The sequence below is a fragment of the Monodelphis domestica genome, chromosome X (genome assembly GCF_027887165.1).
Source record: "Monodelphis domestica isolate mMonDom1 chromosome X, mMonDom1.pri, whole genome shotgun sequence".
Lineage (NCBI taxonomy): Eukaryota > Metazoa > Chordata > Mammalia > Didelphimorphia > Didelphidae > Monodelphis > Monodelphis domestica.
Genome location: NC_077235.1, coordinates 41,857,119 through 41,877,668, shown reverse-complemented (window position 1 = coordinate 41,877,668; position 20,550 = coordinate 41,857,119). Strand labels below are relative to the sequence as shown.

At 45.0% G+C, this 20,550-nt stretch overlaps 1 long non-coding RNA gene across 4 annotated transcripts in view; it reads right to left on the bottom strand.

Annotated features, from left to right (window-relative positions):
- LOC103097829 (uncharacterized) overlaps window positions 1-20,550 on the bottom strand; it is a 101,337-nt gene that overhangs the window by 67,799 nt on the left and 12,988 nt on the right. For all 4 annotated transcript variants that reach the window (XR_008914666.1, XR_008914663.1, XR_008914665.1 and 1 more), the window contains exons 7-12: window positions 15,427-19,780; window positions 15,217-15,322; window positions 13,897-14,103; window positions 7,454-11,864; window positions 5,365-5,511; window positions 1,173-3,410 (exon numbers count right to left, since the gene is read on the bottom strand). This is a non-coding gene — a long non-coding RNA (uncharacterized LOC103097829). The remainder of the gene's footprint in view (window positions 1-1,172; window positions 3,411-5,364; window positions 5,512-7,453; window positions 11,865-13,896; window positions 14,104-15,216; window positions 15,323-15,426; window positions 19,781-20,550) is intronic.

Here is a 20,550-nt window from a genome sequence, read left to right as displayed (position 1 = left end):
CTCCTATTCAGGCCATGTAACTGTGCCACCACAAGGACAGTTAGGAGCAGAGCTGAGCCTAGAATTCATGCCTCCTGAAGATTCTAATCTGGCCAGGGGGGTTGCTTGCTCTGGATCACAGAGGATTAGGCTGAAAAGTATGCCCAAAGTCACAACAGGTGAAGGGCATGGGCAGAGGCCTTTAGGAGGAGCTGGGTATTCATTTGGGAGCTTATGAATAGTGACCTCACACTAGTGTCATTCCTTCACCCTGGGCTCTGCTGGATGAGCCTTCCTTGTCCTTTCCTGGCCAATTACTCCAGGTCCCCACTTCTGTTTTGTGGCATCCAGGAACCATGGACAATTCCTTATTGTATCTAGCCTGAAATTTAGAAAGGAAAAAGAATCTCTAATAATGTCTTTTCCTGTGACAGTGTCCTCTAAGGATTGGGGTACTTGAGCTGTCCAGCCATTGCCTGCTGTGCCATTGTCCTACCTTCTCCTCTTTATGACCCTTTCCCTGCTCTCCATACTTTTTTCTCATCCTGTCCATCCCTTCCTCATTCCTCTGCCTTGTCCCAGTCCCCCTTTTGTTTCTTCACCTTAATTCCTTTTTCTTTTTTCTCTTATTATTTTTCTCCCTAAACAAATGCTTTCTTCAAATTTCTCTTCCCAATCCTTTCCTCACTTCTCCATGCTCAGTCCTCAATGTCTTTACAATCTCATACCTATTCCTCCTCCTCCTTCCATTGCATCCTCCTTAGCTCACTTCTTCTCACCTCCTTCTAGGAACTTCTTACTTTTCTGCCCATCCCCTATTTCTCTCCCTTTCTGTGCTGGAGGGAATGTTAGAGTGCCTAATGAAAGACAGTACCTTGGGAGACAGAGGCCCTTAGTCCAAATCTCAGCTCTACTCAGCATTACCTGTGGGAACCTTTGCCAATCAGTGAACTTTTCTGGCCTTGAGCTGCCTTTTCTGTCCAAGGAGAGGGTTGGAGCAGTTGGACCCTGAGAGCCCTTCCACCTTAAATTGGATCATCTGAGAATCTACTCCTCCCATTTCCTCTTCATTCATTTTAATTTCTCTTTGACCCCTCCTAATTCCTCCCTTTCCCTACTTTCCTCCTCCACCCAGACCCCTTATTCTTTACTCTCCTCCCTTTCATCTCAATTAGTGGGAACATTCCAGAAACCTTGACAACAGTGATGTCATCCTGGGTGACCCTGTGCTGCCTTTACCATTGATGGAACCTGTGTTCAAATGATGGTTCTGCCACTCCATTGATTGAGTGAACCAGGGCAGATGGAGACCTTAGCCCTTCTGGCTCTCAGTTTCCTCATCTGAAAAAGAAAATGAGGAATCTTCAGGTTGATAGGAATCATCAGGTTTATAGCATTTGACATTGAATATGTTCAGCTAGACCAACCCTCACATTCTGGTGACTTTAGTGACCTGAGCTGAGATTTTATCCTCATGGTCACATGGGATATATGGTTTGTGACTGAGGATCATGAGAGAAGAAGTTAACTCCCCTCTACAAAATCTGATAGGCAGCTTGTGTCAGAGGAATACTTAAGGATCCTAACCTTGTCTTGATTTCAGGACTGTCTGTGGTGGTACCATCTTAGTCGAGCTAACCTTAGATTTGCAAATGAAGGACCTGAGAAGGTACAACTTACTGAAAGTTTTGATTTGTGGCAAAACAGGCTAGAGAAAGCAGATGACATGAGCCCTAATCTTATCCATGTCCTTTGAACCTTTCCTTGCTGCCCTCCAGATATGCAAGGTCCTGTGCTTTCTCAAGAGTCCATCATGATTTTACCCACAGGCCTTCAGAGGGGGCTTGCCTGTGGATTTTCATCTTTAATGTTTTTTTTTCCTAAAACATCCCAATATCATACCTGACTTCCTTCTAGATTAATGGGGCAGTGGGTAGGATCATGATTAAGAATGTGACCATGGAAAAGCACAGGAAGTGTCTGTGACTCCCTTACGTTGACTTCATATTGTGGGAATTATATCTGTGACCAAGAGGACCCTCAGTCACTCTGAGAATCACAGTCTGGCAGCAGGTGTCAAAGGTTCCTTGGATCCCAACTAGTCCAATGCCCTCCTATTCAGGCCATGTAACTGTGCCACCACAAGGACAGTTAGGAGCAGAGCTGAGCCTAGAATTCATGCCTCCTGAAGATTCTAATCTGGCCAGGGGGGTTGCTTGCTCTGGATCACAGAGGATTAGGCTGAAAAGTATGCCCAAAGTCACAACAGGTGAAGGGCATGGGCAGAGGCCTTTAGGAGGAGCTGGGTATTCATTTGGGAGCTTATGAATAGTGACCTCACACTAGTGTCATTCCTTCACCCTGGGCTCTGCTGGATGAGCCTTCCTTGTCCTTTCCTGGCCAATTACTCCAGGTCCCCACTTCTGTTTTGTGGCATCCAGGAACCATGGACAATTCCTTATTGTATCTAGCCTGAAATTTAGAAAGGAAAAAGAATCTCTAATAATGTCTTTTCCTGTGACAGTGTCCTCTAAGGATTGGGGTACTTGAGCTGTCCAGCCATTGCCTGCTGTGCCCTTGTCCCACCTTCTCCTCTTTATGACCCTTTCCCTGCTCTCCATACTTTTTTCTCATCCTGTCCATCCCTTCCTCATTCCTCTGCCTTGTCCCAGTCCCCCTTTTGTCTCTTCACCTTAATTCCTTTTTCTTTTTTCTCTTATTATTTTTCTCCCTAAACAAATGCTTTCTTCAAATTTCTCTTCCCAATCCTTTCCTCACTTCTCCATGTTCAGTCCTCAATGTCTTTACAATCTCATACCTATTCCTCCTCCTCCTTCCATTGCATCCTCCTTAGCTCACTTCTTCTCACCTCCTTCTAGGAACTTCTTACTTTTCTGCCCATCCCCTATTTCTCTCCCTTTCTGTGCTGGAGGGAATGTTAGAGTGCCTAATGAAAGACAGTACCTTGGGAGACAGAGGCCCTTAGTCCAAATCTCAGCTCTACTCAGCATTACTTGTGGGAACCTTTGCCAATCAGTGAACTTTTCTGGCCTTGAGCTGCCTTTTCTGTCCAAGGAGAGGGTTGGAGCAGTTGGACCCTGAGAGCCCTTCCACCTTAAATTGGATCATCTGAGAATCTACTCCTCCCATTTCCTCTTCATTTATTTTAATTTCTCTTTGACCCCTCCTAATTCCTCCCTTTCCCTACTTTCCTCCTCCACCCAGACCCCTTATTCTTTACTCTCCTCCCTTTCATCTCAATTAGTGGGAACATTCCAGAAACCTTGACAACAGTGATGTCATCCTGGGTGACCCTGTGCTGCCTTTACCATTCATGGAACCTGTGTTCAAATGATGGTTCTGCCACTCCATTGATTGAGAGACCCAGGGCAGATGGAGACCTTAGCCCTTCTGGCTCTCAGTTTCCTCATCTGAAAAAGAAAATGAGGAATCTTCAGGTTGATAGGAATCATCAGGTTTATAGCATTTGACATTGAATATGTTCAGCTAGACCAACCCTCACATTCTGGTGACTTTAGTGACCTGAGCTGAGATTTTATCCTCATGGTCACATGGGATATATGGTTTGTGACTGAGGATCATGAGAGAAGAAGTTAACTCCCCTCTACAAAATCTGATAGGCAGCTTGTGTCAGAGGAATACTTAAGGATCCTAACCTTGTCTTGATTTCAGGACTGTCTGTGGTGGTACCATCTTAGTCGAGCTAACCTTAGATTTGCAAATGAAGGACCTGAGAAGGTACAACTTACTGAAAGTTTTGATTTGTGGCAAAACAGGCTAGAGAAAGCAGATGACATGAGCCCTAATCTTATCCATGTCCTCTGAACCTTACCTTGCTGCCCTCCAGATATGCAAGGTCCTGTGCTTTCTCAAGAGTCCATCATGATTTTACCCACAGGCCTTCAGAGGGGCTTGCCTGTGGATTTTCATCTTTAATGTTTTTTTTTCCTAAAACATCCCAATATCATACCTGACTTCCTTCTAGATTAATGGGGCAGTGGGTAGGATCATGATTAAGAATGTGACCATGGAAAAGCACAGGAAGTGTCTGTGACTCCCTTACGTTGACTTCATATTGTGGGAATTATATCTGTGACCAAGAGGACCCTGAGTCACTCTGAGAATCACAGTCTGGCAGCAGGTGTCAAAGGTTCCTTGGATCCCAACTAGTCCAATGCCCTCCTATTCAGGCCATGTAACTGTGCCACCACAAGGACAGTTAGGAGCAGAGCTGAGCCTAGAATTCATGCCTCCTGAAGATTCTAATCTGGCCAGGGGGGTTGCTTGCTCTGGATCACAGAGGATTAGGCTGAAAAGTATGCCCAAAGTCACAACAGGTGAAGGGCATGGGCAGAGGCCTTTAGGAGGAGCTGGGTATTCATTTGGGAGCTTATGAATAGTGACCTCACACTAGTGTCATTCCTTCACCCTGGGCTCTGCTGGATGAGCCTTCCCTGTTCTTTCCTGGCCAATTACTCCAGGTCCCCACTTCTGTTTTGTGGCATCCAGGAACCATGGACAACTCCTTATTGTATCTAGGCTGAAATTTAGAAAGGAAAAAGAATCTCTAATAATGTCTTTTCCTGTGACAGTGTCCTCTAAGGATTGGGGTACTTGAGCTGTCCAGCCATTGCCTGCTGTGCCCTTGTCCTACCTTCTCCTCTTTATGACCCTTTCCCTGCTCTCCATACTTTTTTCTCATCCTGTCCATCCCTTCCTCATTCCTCTGCCTTGTCCCAGTCCCCCTTTTGTCTCTTCACCTTCATTCCTTTTTCTTTTTTCTCTTACTATTTTTCTCCCTAAACACATGGTTTCTTCAAATTTCTCTTCCCAATCCTTTCCTCACTTCTCCATGCTCAATCCTCAATGTCTTTACAATCTCATACCTATTCCTCCTCCTCCTTCCATTGCATCCTCCTTAGCTCACTTCTTCTCACCTCCTTCTACCAACTTCTTACTTTTCTGCCCATCCCCCATTTCTCTCCCTTTCTGTGCTGGAGGGAATGTTAGAGTGCCTAATGAAAGACAGTACCTTGGGAGACAGAGGCCCTAAGTCCAATTCTCAGCTCTACTCGGTATTACCTGTGGGAACCTTTGCCAATCAGTGAACTTTTCTGGCCTTGAGCTGCCTTTTCTGTCCAAGGAGAGGGTGGGAGCAGTTGGACCCTGAAAGCCCTTCCACCTTAAATTGGATCATCTGAGAACCTACTCCTCCTATTTCCTCTTCATATATTTTAATTTCTCTTTGACCCCTCCTAATTCCTCCCTTTCCCTAGTATCCTCCTCCACCCAGACCCCTTATTCTTTCCTCTCCTCCTTTACTCTCCTCCCGTTCATCACAATTAGTGGGAACATTCCAGAAACCTTGACAACAGTGATGTCATCCTTGGTGACCCTGTGCTGCCTTCACCATTCATGGAACCTGTGTTCTAATGATGGCTCTGCCACTCCATGATTGTGTGACCCAGTGCAGATGGAGACCTTAGCCCTTCTGGCTCTCAGTTTCCTCATCTGAAAAAGAAAATGAGGAATCTTCAGGTTGATAGGAATCATCAGGTTTATAGCATTTGACATTGAATATGTTCAGCTAGACCAACCCTCACATTCTGGTGACTTTAGTGACCTGAGCTGAGATTTTATCCTCATGGTCACATGGGATATATGGTTTGTGACTGAGGATCATGAGAGAAGAAGTTAACTCCCCTCTACAAAATCTGATAGGCAGCTTGTGTCAGAGGAATACTTAAGGATCCTAACCTTGTCTTGATTTCAGGACTGTCTGTGGTGGTACCATCTTAGTCGAGCTAACCTTAGATTTGCAAATGAAGGACCTGAGAAGGTACAACTTACTGAAAGTTTTGATTTGTGGCAAAACAGGCTAGAGAAAGCAGATGACATGAGCCCTAATCTTATCCATGTCCTTTGAACCTTACCTTGCTGCCCTCCAGATACGCAAGGTCCTGTGCTTTCTCAAGAGTCCATCATGATTTTACCCACAGGCCTTCAGAGGGGGCTTGCCTGTGGATTTTCATCTTTAATGTTTTTTTTTCCTAAAACATCCCAATATCATACCTGACTTCCTTTTAGATTAATGGGGCAGTGGGTAGGAACATGATTAAGAATATGACCATGGAAAAGCACAGGAAGTGTCTGTGACTCCCTTACGTTGACTTCATATTGTGGGAATTATATCTGTGACCAAGAGGACCCTCAGTCACTCTGAGAATCACAGTCTGGCAGCAGGTGTCAAAGGTTCCTTGGATCCCAACTAGTCCAATGCCCTCCTATTCAGGCCATGTAACTGTGCCACCACAAGGACAGTTAGGAGCAGAGCTGAGCCTAGAATTCATGCCTCCTGAAGATTCTAATCTGGCCAGGGGGGTTGCTTGCTCTGGATCACAGAGGATTAGGCTGAAAAGTATGCCCAAAGTCACAACAGGTGAAGGGCATGGGCAGAGGCCTTTAGGAGGAGCTGGGTATTCATTTGGGAGCTTATGAATAGTGACCTCACACTAGTGTCATTCCTTCACCCTGGGCTCTGCTGGATGAGCCTTCCCTGTTCTTTCCTGGCCAATTACTCCAGGTCCCCACTTCTGTTTTGTGGCATCCAGGAACCATGGACAATTCCTTATTGTATCTAGGCTGAAATTTAGAAAGGAAAAAGAATCTCTAATAATGTCTTTTCCTGTGACAGTGTCCTCTAAGGATTGGGGTACTTGAGCTGTCCAGCCATTGCCTGCTGTGCCCTTGTCCCACCTTCTCCTCTTTATGACCCTTTCCCTGCTCTCCATACTTTTTTCTCATCCTGTCCATCCCTTCCTCATTCCTCTGCCTTGTCCCAGTCCCCCTTTTGTCTCTTCACCTTAATTCCTTTTTCTTTTTTCTCTTATTATTTTTCTCCCTAAACAAATGCTTTCTTCAAATTTCTCTTCCCAATCCTTTCCTCACTTCTCCATGCTCAGTCCTCAATGTCTTTACAATCTCATACCTATTCCTCCTCCTCCTTCCATTGCATCCTCCTTAGCTCACTTCTTCTCACCTCCTTCTACCAACTTCTTACTTTTCTGCCCATCCCCTATTTCTCTCCCTTTCTGTGCTGGAGGGAATGTTAGAGTGCCTAATGAAAGACAGTACCTTGGGAGACAGAGGCCCTTAGTCCAAATCTCAGCTCTACTCAGCATTACCTGTGGGAACCTTTGCCAATCAGTGAACTTTTCTGGCCTTGAGCTGCCTTTTCTGTCCAAGGAGAGGGTTGGAGCAGTTGGACCCTGAGAGCCCTTCCACCTTAAATTGGATCATCTGAGAATCTACTCCTCCCATTTCCTCTTCATTTATTTTAATTTCTCTTTGACCCCTCCTAATTCCTCCCTTTCCCTACTTTCCTCCTCCACCCAGACCCCTTATTCTTTCCTCTCCTCCCTTTCATCTCAATTAGTGGGAACATTCCAGAAACCTTGACAACAGTGATGTCATCCTTGGTGACCCTGTGCTGCCTTTACCATTCATGGAACCTGTGTTCAAATGATGGTTCTGCCACTCCATTGATTGAGTGACCCAGGGCAGATGGAGACCTTAGCCCTTCTGGCTCTCAGTTTCCTCATCTGAAAAAGAAAATGAGGAATCTTCAGGTTGATAGGAATCATCAGGTTTATAGCATTTGACATTGAATATGTTCAGCTAGACCAACCCTCACATTCTGGTGACTTTAGTGACCTGAGCTGAGATTTTATCCTCATGGTCATATGGGATATATGGTTTGTGACTGAGGATCATGAGAGAAGAAGTTAACTCCCCTCTACAAAATATGATAGGCAGCTTGTGTCAGAGGAATACTTAAGGATCCTAACCTTGTCTTGATTTCAGGTCTGTCTGTGGTGGTACCATCTTAGTCGAGCTAACCTTAGATTTGCAAATGAAGGACCTGAGAATGTACAAGTTACTGAAAGTTTTGATTTGGGACAAAACAGGCTAGAGAAAGCAGATGACATGAGCCCTAATCCTATCTATGCCCTTTGAACCTCACCTGGCTGGTTTCCAGATATGTGAGGTCTTGTACTTTCTCAAGAGTCTAACTTAATTTACCCACAGACATTCACAGGGGAGCTTGCATGTGGAGTTTTCTTCAATGGATTTTTCCTAACTCATCCCACTTTCATACCTTTCTTCCTTCTAGATGAATGGGGAAGTGGGTAGGATCAAGATTAAGAATGTGGCTATGGAAAAAGCAAAGGAAGTGCCTGTGACTCCTTTACGTTGGCTTAATATTGAGGGCATTATATCTGTGATCAAGAGGACCCTCAGTCATTCTGAGAATCACAACCTGGCAGCAGGTGTCAAAGGTTCCTTGGATCCCATCTAGTCCAATGCCCCCTTTTTCAGGGCATGTATCTGTGCCACCACAAAGACTGTCATCCATTGACAGTTAGGAGCAGAGCTGAGGCTAGAATTTATTTCTCCTGAAGATTCTAATCTGGCCAAGGCTTCTGCTTGCTGTGGATCAGACTATTAGGTGGAAAAGTATGCCCAAAGTCACAACAGGTGAAGTGAATGGGTAGAGGCCTTTAGGAGGAACTGGGTATTAATTTGGGAGCTTATGATTAGTGACGTAACACTAGAGTCTTTCCTTCATCCAGGGCTCTGCTGGATGAGCCTTCCCTGTTCTTTCCTGGCCAATTACTCCAGATCTCCGGTTCTCCTCTGTGGCACCCAGGAACCATGGTCAATTCCTCATTTTATCTATCCTGAAATTTAGAAGGAAAAAGCATCTCTATGTGAAAGTGTCCTGGAAGTGTTGGGGTTCTGGAGTTGTCCAGCCATTGCCTGCTTTGCCCTTGTCGAACCTTCTCCTCTTCCTCACCTTTTGGCTGGTCTCTCTACTTGCATCTCATCGCCTGTGCTTTCTTTAATCATTTCTCTGCCTTGTCCTGGAACCCCTTCTGTCACTTCAACTTAATTCATTTTTCTTTTTTCTGTTTACCTTCTCCTCAATCTTTTCCATCTCCTTCCTTCAATTTTCTCCCTAAATCATGCTTTCTTCTTCAATATTCTCATCCCAATCCTTTCCTCACTTCTCCATGCTCAATCCCCAATGTCTTTACAATCTCTTACCTATTCCTACTCCTCATTCCATTGCATCCTCATCAGCAAACTTTTCTCTCAACTCCTTCCACCAACTTCTTTCTTTTCTGTCCAACCACTATTTTTGTCCCTTTCAGTGCTGGAGTGATGTTAGAGTGCCTCATGAAAGACAGTACCTTGGGAGACAGAGGCCCTAAGACCAAATCTCAGCTCTACTCGGTATTACCTGTGGGGACCTTTGCCAATCAGTGAACTTTTCTGGCCTTGAGCTGCCTTTTCTGTCCAAGGAGAGGGTTGGAGCAGTTGGACCCTGAGAGCCCTTCCACCTTAAATTGGATCATCTGAAAATCTACTCCTCCCATTTTCTCTTTATATTTTTAAATTTCTCTTTAAACCCTCCTAATTAATCCCTTTCCCTAGATTCCTTTTACCCCCTCCACGCCCCCCACCAACTTCTTTTCTCTCCTCCTTTACTCTCCTCTCTTTAATCACAATTTGTGGGAACATTCCAGAAACCTTGACAACAGTGATGCCTTCATGGGTGACCCTGTGCTGCCTTTACCATTCATGGAACCTGTGTTCTAATGATGGCTCTGCCACTCCATGATTGTGTGACCCAGGGCTGATGGAGACCTTAGCCCTTCTGGCTCTCAGTTTCCTCATCTGAAAAAGAAAATGAGGAATCTACAGGTTGATAGGAATCATCAGGTAGATAGGATTTGACCTTGAATAAAATGTTGTATGTTCAGCTAGACCAACCCTCACATTCTGGTGACTTTAGTGACCTGAGCTGAGATTTCATCCCTCAGGATAGGCTGATGGTCATATGGGATATATGCTTTGTGACTGAGGATCATGAGAGAAGAAATTAACTCCCCTCTACAACATCTGATAGGTAGCTGGCGCCAGAGGAATACTTTAAGATCCTAAACTTGTCTTGATTGCAGGACGGTCTGTGGTAGCACCATCTTAGTCTGGCTAGGCCTAGATTTGCAAATGAAGGACCTGAGAAGGTACAACTTACTGAAAGTTTTGATTTGTGGCAAAACAGGCTAGAGAAAGCAGATGACATGAGCCCTAATCTTATCCATGTCCTTTGAACCTTACCTTGCTGCCCTCCAAATATGCAAGGTCCTGTACTTTCTGAAGAGTACAAGGTGATTTTACCTATAGGGTTTCAGAGGGCGCTTGCCTGTGGATTTGCATCTTTAATGGGTTTTTTCCTAACACATCCCAATATCATACCTGACTTCCTTCTAGATGAATGGGGCAGTGGGTAGGATCAAGATTAAGAATGTGACCATGGAAAAGCAAAGGAAGTGTCTGTGACTCCCTTATGTTGACTTCATATTGTGGGAATTATATCTGTGACCAAGAGGACCCTCAGTCACTCTGAGAATCACAGTCTGGCAGCAGGTGTCAAAGGTTCCTTGGATTCCAACTAGTCCAATGCCCTCCTATTCAGGGCATGTAACTGTGCCACCACAAGGACAGTTAGGAGCAGAGCTGAGCCTAGAATTCATGCCTCCTGAAGATTCTAATCTGGCCAGGGGGGTTGCTTGCTCTGGATCACAGAGGATTAGGCTGAAAAGTATGCCCAAAGTCACAAGAGGTGAAGGGCATGGGCAGAGACCTTTAGTAGGAGCTGGGTATTCATTTGGGAGCTTATGAATAGTGACCTCACACTAGTGTCATTCCTTCACCCTTGGCTCTGCTGGATGATCCTTCACTGTCCTTTCCTGGCCAATTCCTCCAGGTCCCCACTTCTGTTTTGTGGCATCCAGGAACCATGGACAATTCCTTATTGTATCTAGGCTGAAATTTAGAAAGGAAAAAGAATCTCTAATAATGTCTTTTCCTGTGACAGTGTCCTCTAAGGATTGGGGTACTTGAGCTGTCCAGCCATTGCCTGCTGTGCCCTTGTCCTACCTTCTCCTCTTTATGACCCTTTCCCTGCTCTCCATACTTTTTTCTCATCCTGTCCATCCCTTCCTCATTCCTCTGCCTTGTCCCAGTCCCCCTTTTGTCTCTTCACCTTCATTCCTTTTTCTTTTTTCTCTTACTATTTTTCTCCCTAAACACATGGTTTCTTCAAATTTCTCTTCCCAATCCTTTCCTCACTTCTCCATGCTCAATCCTCAATGTCTTTACAATCTCATACCTATTCCTCCTCCTCCTTCCATTGCATCCTCCTTAGCTCACTTCTTCTCACCTCCTTCTACCAACTTCTTACTTTTCTGCCCATCCCCCATTTCTCTCCCTTTCTGTGCTGGAGGGAATGTTAGAGTGCCTAATGAAAGACAGTACCTTGGGAGACAGAGGCCCTAAGTCCAAATCTCAGCTCTACTCGGTATTACCTGTGGGAACCTTTGCCAATCAGTGAACTTTTCTGTCCTTGAGCTGCCTTTTCTGTCCAAGGAGATGGTTGGAGCAGTTGGACCCTGAGAGCCCTTCCACCTTAAATTGGATCATCTTAGAACCTACTCCTCCTATTTCCTCTTCATATATTTTAATTTCTCTTTGACCTCTCCTAATTCCTCCCTTTCCCTAGTATCCTCCTCCACCCAGACCCCTTATTCTTTCCTCTCCTCCTTTCCTCTCCTCCCGTTCATCACAATTAGTGGGAACATTCCAGAAACCTTAACAACAGTGATGTCATCCTTGGTGACCCTGTGCTACGTTCACCATTCATGGAACCTGTGTTCTAATGATGGCTCTGCCACTCCATGATTGTGTGACCCAGGGCAGATGGAGACCTTAGCCCTTCTGGCTCTCAGTTTCCTCATCTGAAAAAGAAAATGAGGAATCTTCAGGTTGATAAGAATCATCAGGTTGATAGGATTTGACCTTGAATAAAATGTTATATGTTCAGCTAGACCGAACCTCACATTCGGGTGACTTAAGGGACCGGAGCTGAGATTTCATCCCTCAGGCTAGGCTAATGATCATAGGGGTATATGGTTTGTGACTGAGGATTATGAGAGAAGAAGTTAACTCCCCTGTGCAAAATCTGATAGGCAGCTCCTGTGAGAGTCCTCTTTTAGGATCATAAACTTGTTTTGATTTCAGGACTCTCTGTGGTGGCAGCATCTTAGTCTGGCTATGCCTAGATTTGCAAATGAAGGACCTGAAAAGGTACTATTTACTGAAAGTTTTGATTTGTGGTAAAACAGGCTAGAGAAAGCAGAGGACATGCGCCCTAATCCTATCCATGCACTTTCAACCTCAACTTGTTGCTTTCCAGATATGTGAGGTCTTGTGCTTTCTCAAGAATCTAACTTAATTTAACCCACAGACTTTCACAGCGGAGCTTACCTGTGGAGTTGTTTCTTCAAAAGATGTTTCCTAACTCTTCCCATTATCATACCTTTCTTCCGTCTAGATGAATGGGGCAGTGGGTAAGCTCAAGATTAAGAATGTGACCATGGAAAAAGCAAAGGAAGTGCCTGTGACTCCCTTACCTTGGCTTCATATTGTGGGCATTATCTCTGTGATCAAGAGGACCCTCAGTCACTCTGAGAATCACAGCCTGGCAGCAGGTGTCAAAGGTTCCTTGGATCCCATCTAGTCCAATGCCCTCTTTTTCAGGACATGTAGCTGTGCCACCACAAGGACTGTCACCCATTGACAGTTAGGAGCAAAGCTGAGGCTAGAATTCATGTCTCCTGAAGATTCCAATCTGGCCAGGGGGGTTGTTTGCACTGGATCATAGACTATTAGGCTGAAAAGTATGCCCAAAGACATGACAGGTGAAGGGCATGGGCAGAGACCTTTAGGAGGAGCTGGGTATTCATTTAGGAGCTTATGAATAGTGAACGAGCACTAGTCTCATTCCTTCACCCTGGGCTGTGCTGGATGAGCCTTCCCTGTCCTTTCCTGGCCAATTACTCCATGCCCCCACTTCTGTTTTGTGGCACCCAGGAAACATGGCCAATTCCTCATTCTATCTTGCCTGAAATTTAGAAAGGAAAACGAGTCTCTAATAATGTCTTTTCCTGTGACAGCGTCCTCTAAGGATTGGGGTTCTTGAGCTGTCTAACCATTGCCTGCTGTGCCCTTGTTCTACCTTCTCCTCTTTCTCACTCTTTTGCTGGTCTCCTTCTTGTATCTCATTAATTGTCCTTTCCTTCCTCTTTCCTCTGCCTTGTCCCAAAACCCCTTTTGTCTCTTCACCTTAATTCCTTTTTCTGTTTTCTCTTCATGTTCTCCTCAATCCTTCCCCTCTCATCCCTTTATTTTCCTCCCTAAACACATGCTTTCTTCTCCAATATCCTCTTCCCAATCCTTTCCTCACTTCTCCATTCTCAAGCCCAATGTCTTTACAAGCCATCTCCTTCCTCTTCCTACTCCTCTTTCCATTGCATCCTCCTCAGAACACTTTCCTCTCACCTCTTTCCAGCAACTACTTTCTTTTCTGCCCAACCCCTATTTCTGTCCCTTTCTGTGCTGGAGGGAATGTTAGAGTGCCTAATGAAAGACAGTACCTTGGGAGACAGAGGCCCTAAATCCAAATCTCAGCACTGATCTGTATTATCTGTGGGAACCTATGGCAGTCAGTGAACTTTTCTGGGCTCCCTCTGCCTTTTCTGTCCAAGGAGAGGGATGGAACAGTTGGACCCTAAGAGGTCATCTACCTTAAACTGGATCTTCTGAGAATCTACTCCTCCCATTTTCCTCTTCCTATAATTTAAATTTCTCTGTAGCCCCTCCTCTTTCTCTCTTTCCATAGTTTCCTCCTCCACCCCCACCCCCTTACTCTTTCCTCTTCCCTTTTCCTCTCCTCCCTTTCATCAAAATTTGTGGGAACATTCCAGATACCTTGACAACAGTGATGTCATCCTGGGCCACCCTGTGCTGCCTTTACCATTCATGGAACCCAGTCCAATGCCCTCTTTTTCAGGGAATGTCACTGAGCCAACACAGAGACTGTCATCCATTGACAGTTAGGAGCAGAGTTGAGGCTAGAATCCATGTCTCCTGAAGATTCTAATCTGGCCAAGGCTTCTGCTTGCTCTGGATCACAGACTATTAGGTGGAAAAGAATACCCAAAGTCACAACAGGTGAAGGGAATGGGCAGAGGCCTTTAGGAGGAGCTGGGCATTCATTTGGGTGCTTATGAATACAAGCCTAACTCGAGTGTCATTCCTTCATCCTGGGCCCTGCTGGATCAGCATTCCCTGTTCTTTCCTGGCCAATTACCCAGATCTCCAGTTCTCTTGTGTGGCTCCCTGCAACCATGGCCAATTCCTCATTCTATCTAGCCTGAAATTTAGAAAGGAAGAAGAAGCATCTCTAATTATGTTTTTGCCTGTGAAAGTGTCCTGGAAGGTTTGGGGTTCTGGAACTGTCCAGCCATTGCCTGCTGTGCCCTTGTCCTACCTTGCCCTCTTTCTCGCCTTTTGGCTAGTCTCTCTACTTGCATCTCATCCCCTGTCCTTTCTTTCCTCATTCCTCTGCCTTGTCACAGTCCCCCTTTTGTCTCTTCACCTTAATACCTCTTTACCCTCTCCTCAATCCTTCCCTTCTCATTCCTTTATTTTTCTCCATAAACACATGATTTCTTCTTCAACATTCTCTTCCAAACCTTTCCTCACATCTCAATGCTCAACCCCCAATGTCTTTAAAAACCATCTCCTTTCTCTTCCTCCTCCTCTTTCTATTGCATCCTCATCAGTACAGTTTTCTCTCAACTCCTTCCACCAAATTCTTTATTTTCTGCCCAACCCCTATTTCTGTCCCTTTCTGTGCTGGAGGGAATGTTAGAGTGCCTAATGAAAGACAGTACCTTGGGAGACAGAGGCCCTAAGTCCAAATCTCAGCTCTGCTCTGTATTACCTGAGGGAACCTTTGGCAGTCAGTGAACTTTTCTGGCCTTGAGCTGCCTTTTCTGTCCAAGGAGAGGGTTGAAGCAGTTGGACCCTGAGAGCCCTTCCACCTTAATCCGGATCATCTGAGTATCTATTCCTCCCATTTCCTCTTCCTATTTTTTAATTTCACTTTGCCCCCTCCTCGTTCCTCTATTTCCCTACTTACCTTCTATGCCCTCCAGCCCCCTCCCCCAACTTCTTTCCTTTCCTCTTTTACTCTCCTGCCTGACTTCAGAATTAGAGGTAAAAATACAGAACCCCTGTGCTTACTTTACCATTCATGGATCCTGTGTTCAAATGATGGCTCAGCCACTCTATGACTGTGTGACCCAAGGCAGATGGAGACCTTAGCCCTTCGGGTTCTCAGTTTCCTTATCTGAAAAAGAAAATGAGGAATCTTCAGGTTGAGAGGATTTTACCATGAATAAAATGTTGTATGTTCAGCTAGACCAAACTTCACATTCTGGTGACTTTAGTGACCTGAACTGAGATTTCATCCTTCAGGCTAGGCTGATGGTCATATGGGATATATTTTTTGTGACTGAGGATCATGAGAGAAGAAGTTAACTCCCCTCTACAACATCTGATAGGCAGTTTGTGTCAGAGGAATCCTTTAGGATCCTAAACTTGTCTTGATTGCAGGACTGTCTCTGGTGGCAGCATCTTAGTCTGGCCAGGCCTAGATTTGCAAATGAAGGACATGAAAAGGTACAACTTACTGAAAGTTTTGATTTGTGGCAAAATAGACTAGACAAAGCAGATTACATGAGCCCTAATCTTGTCCATGTCCTTTGAACCTTACCTTGTTGCCCTTCAGATATGCAAGGTCCTGTGCTTTCTCAAGAGTCCAACATGATTTTACCCACAGGACTTCAGAGGGGGCTTGCCTGTGCATTTGCATCCTTAATGGGGTTTTTTCCTAACACATCCCACTATCATACCTGACTTCCTTCTAGATGAATGGGGCAGTTTTTAGGATCAATATTAAGAATGTGACCATGGGAAAAACCAAGGAAGTACCTGTGACTCCCTTACTTTGTCTTCCTATTGTGGGCATTATCTCTGTGACCAAGAGGACCCTCAGTCACTTTGAGAATCACAGTCTGGCAGTAGGTGTCAAAGGGTCCTTGGAACCCAGCTAGTCCAATGCCCACCTATTCAGGGCATGCAATTGTGCCGCCACAAAGACTGTCACCCATTGAGAGTTAGGAGCAGAGCTGAGGCTAGAATTTGTGTCTCCTGAAGATTCTAATTTGGAAGGGGGATTGCTTGCTCTGGATCACAGAATATTAGGTGTAAAAGTATGCCCAAAGTCACAACAGGTGAAGGGCATGGGCAGTGGTCTTTAGGAGGAGCTAGGTATTCATTTGGGAGCTTATGATTAGTGACCTAACACTAGTGTCATTCCTTCACCCTGGGCTCTGCTGGATGATCCTTCCCTATCCTTTCCTGGCCAATTACTCTAGGTCTCCAGTTCTCCTGTGTGGCACCCAGGAACCATGGTAAATTCCTTATTCTATCGAGCCTGAAATTAAGAAAGGAAAACGAATCTCTAATGATGTCTTTTCCTGTGACAGTGTCCTCAAAGGATTGGGGTTCTGGAGCTGTCTAGCCATTGCCTTCTGTGCCCTTGTCCTACTTTCTCCTCTTTTTCACTCTTTTGCTGGTCTCCCTACTCTTATCTTATCCCCTGTCATTTCCTTCCACAGTCCTCTGCCTTGTCCCAGTCACCTTTTTGTTTCTTCACATTAATTCCTTTTTTTTTTCTCTTACTATTTTTCTTATTTTTCTCCCTAAACACATGCTTTCTTCAAATTTCTCTTCCCAATCCTTTCCTCATTTCTCCATTCTCAATCCTCAATGTCTTTACAATCTCTAACCTATTCCTCCTCCTCCTTCCATTGTATCCTCGATAGCTCACTTCTTGTCACCTCCTTCTACCAACTTCTTACTTTTCTGCCCATCCCCTATTTCTCTCCCTTTCTGTCCTGGAGGGAATGTTAGAGTGCCTAATGAAAGACAGTACCTTGGGAGACAGAGGCCCTAAGTCCAAATCTCAGCTCTACTCAGTATTACCTGTGGGGACCTTTGCCAATCAGTGAACTTTTCTGGCCTTGAGCTGCCTTTTCTGTCCAAGGAGAGGGTTGGAGCAGTTGGACCCTGAGAGCCCTTCCACCTTAAATTGGATCATCTGAGAATGTACTCCTCCCATTTTCTCTTTATATTTTTAAATTTCTCTTTAAACCCTCCTAATTAATCCCTTTCCCTAGATTCCTTCTACCCCCTCCACGCCCCCCACCACCTTCTTTCCTCTCCTCATTTACTCTCCTCCCTTTCATCACAATTAGTGGGAACATTCCAGAAACCTTGACAACAGTGATGCCTTCCTGGGTGACCCTGTGCTGCCTTTACCATTCATGGAACCTGTGTTCAAATGATGGCCCTGCCACTCCATGATTGTGTGACCCAGGGTAGATGGAGACCTTAGCCCTTCTGGCTCTCAGTTTCCTTATCTGAAAAAGAAAATGAGGAATCTTCAGGTTGATAGGAATCATCAGGTTGATAGGATTTGACCTTGAATAAAATGTTGTATGTTCAGCTAGACCAACCCTCACATTCTGGTGACTTTAGTGACCTGAGCTGAGATTTTATCCCTCAGGATAGGCTGATGGTCATATGGGATATATGCTTTGTGACTGAGGATCATGAGAGAAGAAGTTAACTCCCCTCTACAACATCTGATAGGCTGCTGGCGGCAGAGGAATACTTTAAGATCCTAACCTTGTCTTGATTGCAGGACTGTCTGTGGTGGCACCATCTTAATCTGGCTAGGCCTAGATTTGCAAATGAAGGACCTGAGAAGGTTCAACTTACTGAAAATTTTGATTTTTAGCAAAACATGTTAGAGAAAGCAGATGACATGAGCCCTAATCTTATCCATGTCCTTTGAACCTTAACTTGCTGCCCTCCAGATATGCAAGGTCCTGTGCTTTCTCATGAGTCCAACATGATTTTACCCACAGGACTTCAGAGGGGGCTTGCCTGTGGATTTGCATCTTTAATGGGTTTTTTTCCTAACACATACCAATATCATACCTGACTTCCTTCTGGATGAATGGGGCAGTGGGTAGGATCATGATTAAGAATGTGACCATGGAAAAGCAAAGGAAGTGTCTGTGACTCCCTTACGTTGACTTCATATTGTGGGAATTATATCTGTGACCAAGAGGACCCTCAGTCACTCTGAGAATCACAGTCTGGCAGCAGGTGTCAAAGGTTCCTTGGATCCCAACTAGTCCAATGCCCTCCTATTCAGGCCATGTAACTGTGCCACCACAAGGACAGTTAGGAGCAGAGCTGAGCCTAGAATTCATGCCTCCTGAAGATTCTAATCTGGCCAGGGGGGTTGCTTGCTCTGGATCACAGAGGATTAGGCTGAAAAGTATGCCCAAAGTCACAAGAGTTGAAGGGCATGGGCAGAGGTCTTTAGGAGGAGCTGGGTATTCATTTGGGAGCTTATGAATAGTGACCTCACACTAGTGTCATTCCTTTACCCTGGGCTCTGCTGGATGAGCCTTCCCTGTCCTTTCCTGGCCAATTACTCCAGGTCCCCACTTCTGTTTTGTGGCATCCAGGAACCATGGACAATTCCTTATTGTATCTAGCCTGAAATTTAGAAAGGAAAAAGAATCTCTAATAATGTCTTTTCCTGTGACAGTGTCTTCTAAGGATTGGGGTACTTGAGCTGTCCAGCAATTGCCTGCTGTGCCCTTGTCCTACCTTCTCCTCCTTATGACCCTTTCCCTGGTCTCCATACTTTTTTCTTTTTCTTTTTCTTTTTTTTTTTAAAACCCTTACCTTCTGTCTTGGAGTCAATACTGTGTATTGGCTCCAAGGCAGAAGAGTGGTAAGGGCTAGGCAATGGGGGTCAAGTGACTTGCCCAGGGTCACACAGCTAGGAAGTGGCTGAGGCCGGATTTGAACCTAGGACCTCCCGTCTCTAGGCCTGGTTCTCCATACTTTTTTCTCATCCTGTCCATCCCTTCCTCATTCCTCTGCCTTGTCCCAGTCCCCCTTTTGTCGCTTCACCTTAATTCCTTTTTTCTGTTATTATTTTTCTCCCTAAACACATGCTTTCTTCAAATTTCTCTAACCAATCCTTTCCTCACTTCTCCATGCTCAGTCCTCAATATCTTTACAATCTCTAACCTATTCCTCCTCCTCCTTCCATTGTATCCTCGATAGCTCACTTCTTCTCACCTCCTTCTACCAACTTCTTACTTTTCTGCCCATCCCCTATTTCTCTCCCTTTCTGTGCTGGAGGGAATGTTAGAGTGCCTAATGAAAGACAGTACCTTGGGAGACAGAGGCCCTAAGTCCAAATCTCAGCTCTACTCGGTATTACCTGTGGGAACCTTTGCCAATCAGTGAACTTTTCTGGCCTTGAGCTGCCTTTTCTGTCCAAGGAGAGGGTTGGAGCAGTTGGACCCTGAGAGCCCTTCCACCTTAAATTGGATCATCTGAGAATCTACTCCTCCCATTTCCTCTTCATATATTTTAATTTCTCTTTGACCCCTCCTAATTCCTCCCTTTCCCTAGTTTCCTCCTCCACACAAACCCCTTATTCTTTCCTCTCCTACTTTACTCTCCTCTCTTTCATCACAATTAGTGGGAACATTCCAGAAACATTGACAACAGTGATGTCATCCTGGGTGACCCTGTGCTGCCTTTACCATTCATGGAACCTGTGTTCTAATGATGGCTCTGCCACTCCATGATTGTGTGACCCAGGGCAGATGGAGACCTTAGCCCTTCTGGCTCTCAGTTTCCTCATCTGAAAAAGAAAATGAGGAATCTTCAGGTTGATAGGATTTGACCATGAATAAAATGTTGTATGTTTAGCTTGACCTACCCTCATATTCTGGTGACTTTAGTGACCTGAGCTGAGATTTCATCCCTCAGGTTAGGCTAATGATCATAGGGGTGTATGGTTTGTGACTGAGGATCATGAGAGAAGAAGTTAACTCCCCTGTGCAAAATCTGATAGGCAGCTCGTGTGAGAGTCGTCCTTTAGGATCCTAAACTTGTCTTGATTGCAGGACTGTCTGTGGTGGCACCATCTTAGTCTGATTACGCCTAGATTTGCAAATGAAGGACCTGAAAAGGTACTATTTACTGAAAGTTTTGATTTGTGGTAAAACAGGCTAGAGAAAGCAGAGGACATGCGCCCTAATCCTATCCATGCACTTTCAACCTCACCTTGTTGCTTTCCAGATATGTGAGGTCTTGTGCTTTCTCAAGAATCTAACTTAATTTAACCCACAGACTTTCACAGGGGAGCTTCCCTGTGGAGTTGTTTCTTTAAAAGATGTTTCCTAACTCTTCCCATTATCATACCTTTCTTCCGTCTAGATGAATGGGGCAGTGGGTAAGCTCAAGATTAAGAATGTGACCATGGAAAAAGCAAAGGAAGTGCCTGTGACTCCCTTACCTTGGCTTCATATTGTGGGCATTATCTCTGTGATCAAGAGGACCCTCAGTCACTCTGAGAATCACAGCCTGGCAGCAGGTGTCAAAGGTTCCTTGGATCCCATCTAGTCCAAT